The sequence below is a fragment of the Tupaia chinensis genome, unplaced genomic scaffold (genome assembly GCF_000334495.1).
Source record: "Tupaia chinensis unplaced genomic scaffold, TupChi_1.0 Scaffold139897_1, whole genome shotgun sequence".
NCBI classification, from domain to species: domain Eukaryota; kingdom Metazoa; phylum Chordata; class Mammalia; order Scandentia; family Tupaiidae; genus Tupaia; species Tupaia belangeri.
This window is the reverse complement of record NW_006199776.1, coordinates 339,924-351,310: the sequence shown is the minus strand read 5'-3', so window position 1 is coordinate 351,310 and position 11,387 is coordinate 339,924.

The following is an 11,387-nucleotide window of genomic DNA, read 5'->3' as shown; positions in this document are numbered from 1 at the left end:
CTCCTCCATTCTCCTCTTGGGATCTTGGGCACACATGCACATGAGCCCGGTGTGAGTTTAAGCCACCGGGTCTGGGCCGCGAACCGCAGTCGACTACGTGGGAATCCAGCGACATAGCCAAAATGGTGCTGGAGGACCAGCACCATTTTCTAAAGAGGTTTTCCTTTCCCCACTGGACTGACTGATACCCTTTGTTTAAGATTAGTTGGCATATGTTTGGGAGTTTATTTCTGGGTCTCTATTCTGGCCAGTTGGTCCACCTGTCTGTTTCTGTGCCAGTACCATGATGCTTTGGTTATCACAGGTTTGTAGCGTATTTCTGGATCAGGGAGTGAGATGCCACCCACTCCACTCTTCTTATGCAGGATTGCTTTGGCAATATGCCGTCTTTTATGATTCCAGACAAATAGTGTGATTGTCTTTTCTAGATCTGTGAAGAATGTCTTTGGCACTTTGACTGGGATTGTGTTAAATATGTAGATTAATTTGCGTAGTATTGCCATTTTTATTTTATTAATTCTTCCAATCCAGGAACAGAGGATACTATGAACAACTATATGCTAACAAACAAAAAAATATGGATGAGATGGACCAATTCCTGGACCCAAATAAACTACCGAGATTGATTCAGTAGGATGTAGAAAGTCTGAATAGGCCCATAACAATCCAGGAGACTGAATCAGTAATAAATAACCTCCCAACAAAGAAAAGCCCTGGTCCTGATGGCGTCACCTCTGACTTCTACAAAACTTTAAAAGAAGAGTTAACCCCCATTCTGCTCAAGTTATTTCTAAAGATCCGAAAGGGTGGAACTCTCCCTAATTCATTCTATGAAGCCTCCATCACCCTTATCCTTAAATCAGACAAGGACAGGATAAGGAAGGAAAACTATAGACCAATATCTCTGATGAATATAGACGCAAAAATTCTCAATAAGATATTAGCAAATCATATCCAACAACTTATAAAAAAGATTATACGTAGCAACCAGGTAGGCTTTATTCCGGGGATGCAAGGTTAGTTCAACATATGTAAAACCATAAATGTAATACACCATAATAACAAAAAGAAAGATAAAAATGATGTGACTATATCAATTGATGCAGAAAAAGCATTTGATAAGATACAGCATTCATTCATGATCAAGACTCTCAGCAAAATCGGCATAGAAGGGTCATTTCTCAACATAATAAAAGCTATCTATGAAAAACCCATAGCTGTCATCATTCTGAATGGGGAGAAGCTGAAAGCCTTTCCACTAAAAACAGGTACAAGACAAGGATGCCCACTTTCTCCACTCCTTTTAAATATAGTACTGGAAGTCCTTGCCAACATAATCAGAAAAAAAGAATAGAATAAAAGGCATTTAAATAGGAAAAGAAGAGGTGAAATTATCTCTATTTGCAGATGACATGACTGTATACATAGAAGACCCAATGGTATCCATGGAAAAATTCCTGGAAGTAATAAATGAATACAGTAAAGTTTCAGGATACAAAATCAACATACAGAAATCTATAGCATTTCTATATATGAATAGCAGGCAGAGATAGAACTGAAAAAGGGAGCCACTTACCATAGCCACAAACAGTATAAGATACCTAGAAATACACCTAACCAAGTTGTACTTCTTTACTATAGTCCTGACTGAGGTGGTGACACAGGTAGAAGTAATAGCAAGTTGTCTGAGGTGGTGACGGATAACTGGAATCCCTGTGGTCCCGATTTTCTGATGCATGCCTTTGACAGTTGACATTTTTTTTTTCTTTTTTTTTGGAGAGGTTTTTTGCTATGGGGTGCATGCACTCGCCAGATAGGCAGAGAGAGACAGAGAGACAGAAAGCAGGAAATCACCCCCCAGGGGGGACAGCCACGCCACAATCCCTTCTCCTCCATTCTTCTATCAGGATCTTGGGCACGCATGCACACGCGCCCGGCATAAGTTTAAGCCACCAGGTCCAGGACTCGAACCGCAATTGACTACGTGGGAGTCCAGCGACATAGCTGTTACGCTAACTGCTGGTCCCGGCAGTTGACATTTAAAGAAGGTTCTGTACACTGTGTTGGGCGAACCCTTTGAGGACAAGGGCCATGTTCTTTTCTTTTCTTTTCTTTTCTTTTCTTTTCTTTTCTTTTCTTTTCTTTTCTTTTCTTTTCTTTTCTTTTCTTTTCTTTTCTTTTTTGAGAGGTTTTTGCTATAGGACGTGTGTACTCGCCAGACAGAGACAAAGAGACAGAAAGCAAGAAATCACCGCCCAGGGAGGATGGCCACGCTGCAATCCCTTCTCCTCTGTTCTCCTCTCGGAATCTTGGGCATGCAAGCACACACGCCCGGCATGAGTTTTAAGCCACCGGTTTTGGGACGCGAACCATGGTCGACTACATGGGAGTCCAGCAACAGTAACTGCTGGTCCCTGTCCTTTTGCGTCTCCAAGACCTTTTATCATGCTTGGTGTGAAGGAGGTGCTCAATAAACCCTGGTTATTTCTGTCTGCCTTATGCACAATGGGAAGATCTGGAAGCTTATTGACTAATGTATACCTCAGTATCGATTTGGCTTAGTAACAAATTTCATGTTATAATAAATATAAAACTATTGTGTAGCATCATTGCATGAGTAATTGCAACTGCAGTCGTTACCCCTGCAGTGAGCAACAAAATACTTCATTCTACTTGAGGAGGCTGTTAACAATGGAAGGAAAGCATAAAAAAGACTGGGGCTTGATAGTGCAAAAAAATCTCAAACTCAGTAGCTCCTGTCTTCTTTGTTGCAATACATATTCCTTCCGAAATGGTTCTTCCACATGAAGCCTCTTGGAGATTAAGTACAATGTAGCTTGTTGGCACATTATTGGGAGTATCATGGCCTCCAAGTCCGGCTTTAGTGTGCATGGAATCTTCTAGGGCCTCATTGCATGGACACAGGTAGAAGTAAAAGCAAGTTGTCTGAGGAGCATGTGAAGTGGCTTCCCCACTTTCCCCACGTCGGTATGAAGAAATTGTGCACAGGCTTTGTGGAGAGTATGCTTGCTGGAAGCCAAATGAAGTCAAGTGAGTGTTATGAAAAATGACACTAATCCAAATTATAGTAATTGGTTGGTTCTCATGTCAGAAATATGTTCCCAGATATTTTTTCCATGAGGCCAGTGGACTAGGGGAAAGACCTACCTTGAACTATTACTTTGGGTTGTTAAGGTATTCTGTCGAACTCAGCATATAGAAATAGATCGTTGATCACTGGGCTTTTTGAACAAGACTTGGTGTATTAGAAGCTAATTTTTCTTCTCTGGTTTATTTCTTATATTGTCAGTGTGATTTTTTTTTCCTCTCAGTACTGAATAAAAACCTACTAATTGATTTTTCATTGTACCATGGTAAAATTATGTAACTGAAGTAATTTAGAAGTTAATGAAACAGAAACACTGACTCTTCCCTGGGTTTTCATCTCCTCAAACTCTTCAGTTCTGAGCCTTTTCCCCATGCACTCTCTTCCCACGAGAATGTAGACATTGTGCATCTTTATGAGTTCATCTGAAGATGATTTCTTTAAGATTTTCTATTAGAAACTTCTGCAAACATGCCTCAGAGCATAATGTTTTCACACAGCATGGGTACTATTAATATTTGAAAATGCGACCTCGAAAACCTATTACATTTGTCACACTGAGATGGAAACATTGGCTCCTGGAAATGGTGTTCACGCCATCAAGGCCAGCTGCCTGAGAAGCTGAGCCATTATCATCTCCTTATCACCTTATCCTGCCCGTCACCCGCTTTCATCAGGTTAGCCAGCATACGAGTCAATGGCCGTGTTAAGTTTTATAAAGGATCATTTGGAAATTGGCATTTTGTGTAAGCCCTTCTCAGCTCTAACCACTAAAGCCACATAGAGGGCTACGATTTCAGAGAAACATGGATGGAACTCAGCTCCCACCTTTCTCCCAGGCCTGGCCTGCTCAGGTCTGAATGCAGCAGGCCTCCATCTTCCTTGGAATTCCCCTTGTCCCTGCCTGTGCTCAGGTGTTTCCTCTGCCGACCTTTCCTCCTACCCGGCTATGAAGCACGTGGTTCACTTCTACCTAACATATCTCTCAAAGGTCCCACCTCCTGAAAAGCATTATCCGACTCTCACAAGTAGAAATCATTTACTCACACCCTGGCGTTTCATCTCTTTAATCCGTACTCTTAATGCATTTATCAGTATCAAGTATGTAGCATTACTTATAGGAGAGTGCTGTCTTCTGTTTTAACAATGCCTGAGATTTAAAAATTCAAGTATGGTAAGAGATATAGGCAGAAAAATGACTGTCAGAGAGGAAGTCTTTATTATACTCACAATGCCCTAGAAAAGGAGATGTGGGCTGCTACCAGAGAGCCACACAGGGAGAGACATGGGGAACCCAAAGAGAGATGGAGGGACGCGTGGGCCTTGTAGCTTTCACAGGAAGAAAGAGGTGAAGCAAGGTGAACCTGCCTGGGACTGCATAATTTGAATAGCATGGTGGGCTTTGGGCTCTCGGTCCCCCCAGTTGTCCTGGGGTGATTAGGGCAGAGGATGGTGGCCCAGGGGTGAAAGCTGGATATAGAAGGTGTTGGACTGGTAGGTTTGTATATAAAAAATGTGTTCTCAAGCAAGTATTTTGTTGTTCAAGTGATCAGTCTAGCACTTGAGCTTTCTAACGATTATTAAAGTCACACTGCCGACGACTGACTGCAGTCCAAGGAAAGAGAGCACCTGTACACGAATGCAAAGACGATATGACTCGGGTCTTAGATGACGGCTTTAGACACATCCATAGCCTTTAGGCAATGGGCAGTAGACAGGAAGCCTCTTCCCACTGTGTCACCAGGGTCCCCTGGCTTCTCGTCCGGAAACCACCATCTCAGTGTTGCTCAGTTAAAACAAAGGAACTCTTTCCGGCATTCAACCCAAGTAGCCAGATGGCGAGCTAGTGCGTCTATACATGCTGCTACTCAACTGTGTTTTCCAACATTTCGACTGCCAGGGGATGCCATTGTTAGTGTAAATATGCCACTGATAATTTGTCAGTTTGCCCTACTAATGACAGAAACTGTGACTATCAAAATGATTTAAAATTTTGTCTAAGCAATAACTGTCAACCCAGAAACTGAACAGTATCTCTGCAGCAAAACAAGCATGAAGATGCAAGGGGAATATGAACTTTCTGGATCTCAGTAGGCACCCAGTTACGTACATGGTATAAGCCAGTCTGAATTGATGGCTTATACTAAGAACCCTGTAACTTAAGTGTGTGTGTGTGTGTGTGTGTGTGATTGTTTTTTACGCAAATGTACATTTTAGTTTTTAAAGAATTATTTTATTTAACTTTTTATTTATTTATTTAAATTTGACCAGAGAGGGACAGAGTGAGAGAGCGAGAGGGAAAGTGAGAAAGCAAGACGCCAGGTCCAGGACTCAAACCGCAACTGGCCATGTGGGAGTCCAATGCCCTTAACCATCATGCAACTGGCAGGTCCTACAAATGTATATTTTAAAAAGAAACAACAACAACAAAAACTGAACAAATCAAAGCATCTATTAACATTTTACAATATTTTTTAAGTACACATTTTACTTCTGTGGTTTTTTTCCTATGTGTATGCATGTCCCAAATCTAATGTGCAGAGATAAACGATTCTTTAAAAATAGAATTATTTTTATTCTATCGAACTAAGATATAACATGACCTTTTAAAGGAAAACAGACCCCAGTCTGTATTTTATTTACATGCTTCTTAAACAAAATGAATGCAGTTACATGCCTTGAACAAAGCCCAAGGCTTAACAGCCACCCCAAGAAATGTACTGTGTTGGGACCAGCAGTTAGCATAATGGCTATGTTGCTGAACTCCCATGTAGTCAACTATGGTTCGAGTCCTGGACCTGGTGGCTTAAACTCACACCAGGTATGTGTGTATGTGTGCCCAAGATCCCGAGAGGAGAATGGAGGAGAAGGGATTGCAGCATGGCCATCCCCCGTGGGGGGGGGTGTCTCGCTTTCTATCTCTCTGTCTCTTTCTGTCTCTCTGGTGAGCACACACACCCTATAGCAAAAACCTCTCCAGAAAACAAACAAACAAACAAACAAAACAAAACAAAAAGAAAGGTACTGTGTTGAGAGATTCACAACAGCAAGCAACCCAAGGAGAGACACAGCGTTGACTATGCAGTTCAGAAGCAGGGTTAAGAAAGAATGCGTATGAGAAAAGATATACGCTTATAGTAGAAAGCACAGAAAAATCCCATCTTAAAAGTCATTTCCGTCTTACAGAGAAATTGATGACAGTCTGCTTGCTGTGGTCTTCTGTGCTGTGGCAATATTTTCAAATATTCCCGAGAAAATCACTGAGATCTGCTGTGCATGCAATTCTACTTTAGCCTCTTTCCAACTGGCCAGATCTCACTCTCTTATTTATGAGTTTGATTATAATGTTAACAACAACCACAACTAAACCCAGATAACGCACTGGCCTGGGAATAAGGCATACGAACTGCAAATAAATGTATTTAGTAAGATATTAGTATCTTGAATCAGAAGTGCATGTTAAAATATTGTTGCACTGCCCCTTTGAAAAGGAAGTAGGTTTTGTTACTTTATTTACCTATTAGGTTTTATCATGGGCCGTATTATATTCTGACAATTTCATAGTAAACGTGGATGCTGATGCCACTTAGGACCTGCAGAGAGGTGCTAAATTCTCAGATAATGGAATAAAGCTGCTTGGAAAACGTATGTTTAAGTCAAGTATGGTTTGTCCAGTTTGGCTTAGAAGTGATTTTGCCTGAAAAAGAAACAGTACAATTCCATGAAAGAGTGAAGATTTTTAAAAAAAATGGGAAAGTGCAGTTGAAAACATTACATTTCTCTTTTTCTTTCTTTCTTTCCTTTTTTTTTTTTTTCTTTCCCCTACAGGGTGCATGTGGTTGCTGGAGAAAGAGAGAGAGAGGGAAAGTGAGAAATGACCGTCCCCTCCCAGGGGGGACAGTCACACTGCAATTCCTTCTCTGCCATTCTCTTCTCAGGATTTCGGGCACGCCTGTGCATGCGCCTGGCATGATTTTCAAGCTGCTGGGTTCAGGACCAGAACCACACAGCCTTGTGGAGTCTAGCCATCTTAACCTCCATGCTACCTGCTGGCCTACATTGCTTTTCTTTATAGCAGGGAGGTGTGGCAGGCGATGAGGGTGAACCAAGGTTGGACAGCAATCCTTCTCTGGCAGAGGGTGCAGAGAGGGGGCAGGAGTGGGTACATGTAGGAAAGCGCCTTTTTCTTTTGCTCAGGCCTCCTGCTGGACTTCAGGAGGAGTGGGGCTTCTAGACCAAACAAAGCACTTCATTTCTTCCTCTCAGGTCCCAGGTGTCCTGTGGCAGCATGCACAGGTAGGTGGGACGCTCCCCGGGAGGGCCTTCCTGCGTAACTCTCCGGTGGATTCAGCTTTCCGTCAGGCCGCAGAGGGCAGACGCAGCACCGGTTACTGCGCCACCACCTCCTTATCTGCTGAGTGCTCTTGCTCTTCCTCAGGGTCCTCACTGGGCTCTACTGGGACTCGTAGTTCTGGTCTTTGGGTCTCCAAGTCATGCAGGAATGAAGTCATTGTTCTTTCACACTAATAAATCGACACTTTCTTCTCAACTTGATCTAGAAATGGGACCAGAGAGAGTCCTGTTCTTAGTCCTATTATAAAATAAAAGTCTTTACATTTTCTTTGTTATTCAAGACAGAATATGAGCGTGCATACATGAGAGTGAAAGCGAGAGCGATGAGCATCCTCCCCAGGATGTGGTCTTGCCACCATCCCTCTCCTCTAGTCCTCCAATTGTCAGACTTTGAGCACTCACGCGTGTACTTGGCATGTTCCTCAGGCTGACTGGCTGGGGGTTCCAACGGTCATCGGTGGGAGTTGACTTCTCTTGAGTGGCGCATTACCGCTGCTCCATGGAGCTGGCCCAGAAAGGGCATTTGCAGCATGTAAAGACTCTATCCCTTATACGAAATAATTTTTTATTCTTCCAATTTCTTGCTCTGTAATTTAACAACTGTATAATTCTACGGACTTGTGAAAACCACACCTGTTACGATGTACTGACAAGCAGTAATAACTGTATTCTAAAAAGTTAAATTAGTTTAAAAGTCAACTTATTTGGCAATGGATATATAAATGTAACACAGTGACTGAGGTTGCTAATAATTACTTATGATTTTACATAAATATATGTATATACATGTTTTAATTTTATTTTTTACATTTGCTATAGGGCATGTGTACTCACTGGAGAAGATAGAGAGAGAGAAAGAGAGACTCTTCCTCAGGGTCCTCACTGGGCTCTACTGGGACTCGTAGTTCTGGTCTTTGGGTCTCCAAGTCATGCAGGAATGAAGTCATTGTTCTTTCACACTAATAAATCGACACTTTCTTCTCAACTTGATCTAGAAATGGGACCAGAGAGAGTCCTGTTCTTAGTCCTATTATAAAATAAAAGTCTTTACATTTTCTTTGTTATTCAAGACAGAATATGAGCGTGCATACATGAGAGTGAAAGCGAGAGCGATGAGCATCCTCCCCAGGATGTGGTCTTGCCACCATCCCTCTCCTCTAGTCCTCCAATTGTCAGACTTTGAGCACTCACGCGTGTACTTGGCATGTTCCTCAGGCTGACTGGCTGGGGGTTCCAACGGTCATCGGTGGGAGTTGACTTCTCTTGAGTGGCGCATTACCGCTGCTCCATGGAGCTGGCCCAGAAAGGGCATTTGCAGCATGTAAAGACTCTATCCCTTATACGAAATAATTTTTTATTCTTCCAATTTCTTGCTCTGTAATTTAACAACTGTATAATTCTACGGACTTGTGAAAACCACACCTGTTACGATGTACTGACAAGCAGTAATAACTGTATTCTAAAAAGTTAAATTAGTTTAAAAGTCAACTTATTTGGCAATGGATATATAAATGTAACACAGTGACTGAGGTTGCTAATAATTACTTATGATTTTACATAAATATATGTATATACATGTTTTAATTTTATTTTTTACATTTGCTATAGGGCATGTGTACTCACTGGAGAAGATAGAGAGAGAGAAAGAGAGAGAGAGAGAGACAGAGAGAGAGAAAGAGAAATTATCCCCCAGGAGAATGGCCACAGTACAATCCCTTTTCCGTCATTCTCCTCCAGGGATTCTGAGCACAAACACTCAACTGGTGTGTTTTTTTTTTTAAGCTGCTGGGTCCAGGACTTGAACCACATAGTCAGCCATGGGGAATCCAGCCACTTTAACCTCCATATCAACTGCTGTTCCAACTATTCTTGATTTTATAAATACAAGAATTTTTTTTTTTTGGAGAGGTTTTTGCTATAGGGTACATGCGCTCGCCAGAGAGACAGAGAAAGACAGAGAGACAGAAAGCGAGAAATCACCCCCCCAGGGGGGATGGCCATGCCACAATCCCTTCTCCTCCATTCTCCTCTCGGGATCGTGGGCACATACACACATGTGCCCAGCTTGAGTTTATGCCACCAGGTCTGGGACTCGAACCATGGTTGATTACATGGGAGTCCAGTGACATAGCCATTATGCTAACTGCTGGTCCCTAGACACAAGAATTCTTTTGAAAGACTTTAAGAATGGAGTAATTATCGGATCAGAGATGAATCTGTAAGTTTACTTTGCAGAATTTTTGTTTCTGAAATCATATCTAGATTATCACTGCTTTGAAAAGTGCAACATGAATTTCCAAGTAAATTGGCCTTCTAACATAAGAAAAAGACCATCAAAAATTAAAACTTGGAATGCTGTCTGAAAGTGTTACCAAGGCCCGCTGGTGGTGTACTGGCGAAGGCGGCTGGATGCCCCATGGCTGGTCATGCAGTCTGAATTGGGTGTCTGTACATGCGTGTTGAAAATCCTGAAAGGAGAAATGGAGAAGGGACTTGGTGTGGCCATCCCCCTCAGGGATGTTGTCCCACTTTCTCTCTCTCTGTCTGTCTCTGCTGACTGCACCTGCCGTCTAGCAAAAACAAGTCTACATGACGAATCATTTCCACACTAGATGTAACTGACTTGGTTTGGTTTACTGTCTTGAGGCCCTTTATGTACTGGTGTAAGAAGGAGTGACGTAGGTGTTTTCAGCTTGGAAAATATTCATGGCCTTCAAAATCACATCCTGTTGTAATTATATTAGCAAAGAACCTGCTTTCAGAGATGCAGTCTACCTGACTAAAGCCTTCTCTGCTGGAGACGATCTTGAGAGAGATTTTGCAGAATATCTGCAGAAAGACATCTGAGGCTAGGTTAGAACCCTAAACGGTAGACACCATGGTGGCTGGGAATGGGAAAAGCAGAGGCACTGATATATTAACACAGCTATGAATAAATCATCCATTCCATTTCTTGCTTGGATTTTGTGCACAACGTCGGCATTAAGAGCAAGCATGAAGGGTTCAGGAAGGGCGCCGGGTTCGCGCGCGCCGGGAGACGTAGCTGTGCTCCTTTAGCACAGCAGGGCTGAGGGGAGTCTTCGTACCCTCAGCTGCTCAAGAGGAAAATAGGCAGCAAAACATGGATCTAGAAATGAAATACAAAGAACGAAATTGTTATTCCACGCTGCTTCAGTAAAGCCTCCCAGAGTGACTCATAGGAGGTGGCACAAATGAAACGCATCATGGTGTTCAGCAAGAAGAAGCCACCCAAGTGTGTAATGCCACACACGCGCAGGCTGACCACCATGAACTGTGAAATAAAAAATAAAATAGGTTATTCCTTTCTTTATCAAAGTTTGCCTGCCTATTGGCAGTCCAGCGTGGAAGGAAGGCCTCTCTCCTCTTAAGCCCTGCGCTGGGGGACAGGCACAGCTCTGCCTCTGGGTTCCTCTGTAGTCCAAGACGCTAAGTGCAAGTCCAATGGTGAAGCAAAATTCAGAGTCCACGGGCTCCCTGAGTCGAGGGAAGTGGACTCGAGCTCTTGGAACAAGCACACACATAATCTCCTCTGGCCTGGCCAAGAAGCGGCCTGCTGCCTGGGTCCCTGGAAGCTGGCCCAGCCCCAGCCTCCCTGGCGTGGCAGAGAAGGGGCCGGGCCGGCAGAAGTGCGCAGTGAGAGGCCCCCCTTCAAGGAAGACAAAATGTGTGTAGGCAGTCGTAGGAAGAGCAGAGCGGCTACACCTGGAGAGGTTGAGAGCCCAGAGCAGGACCATGGGGCAGGCGACTCAGGTGGCTGGAAACAGGAAGTAGGAAAGCATGCACTCACACCTGCTACAGGCTAACCTTGGGAATCCAACAGCTTCAGAGAAGGAAGTGTGTCCCAGTGTCAGACAGTGAAGACTGCTAGCCAGGTCAGAAATGGCCCAAGTAAAACAGGGCAGGGAAA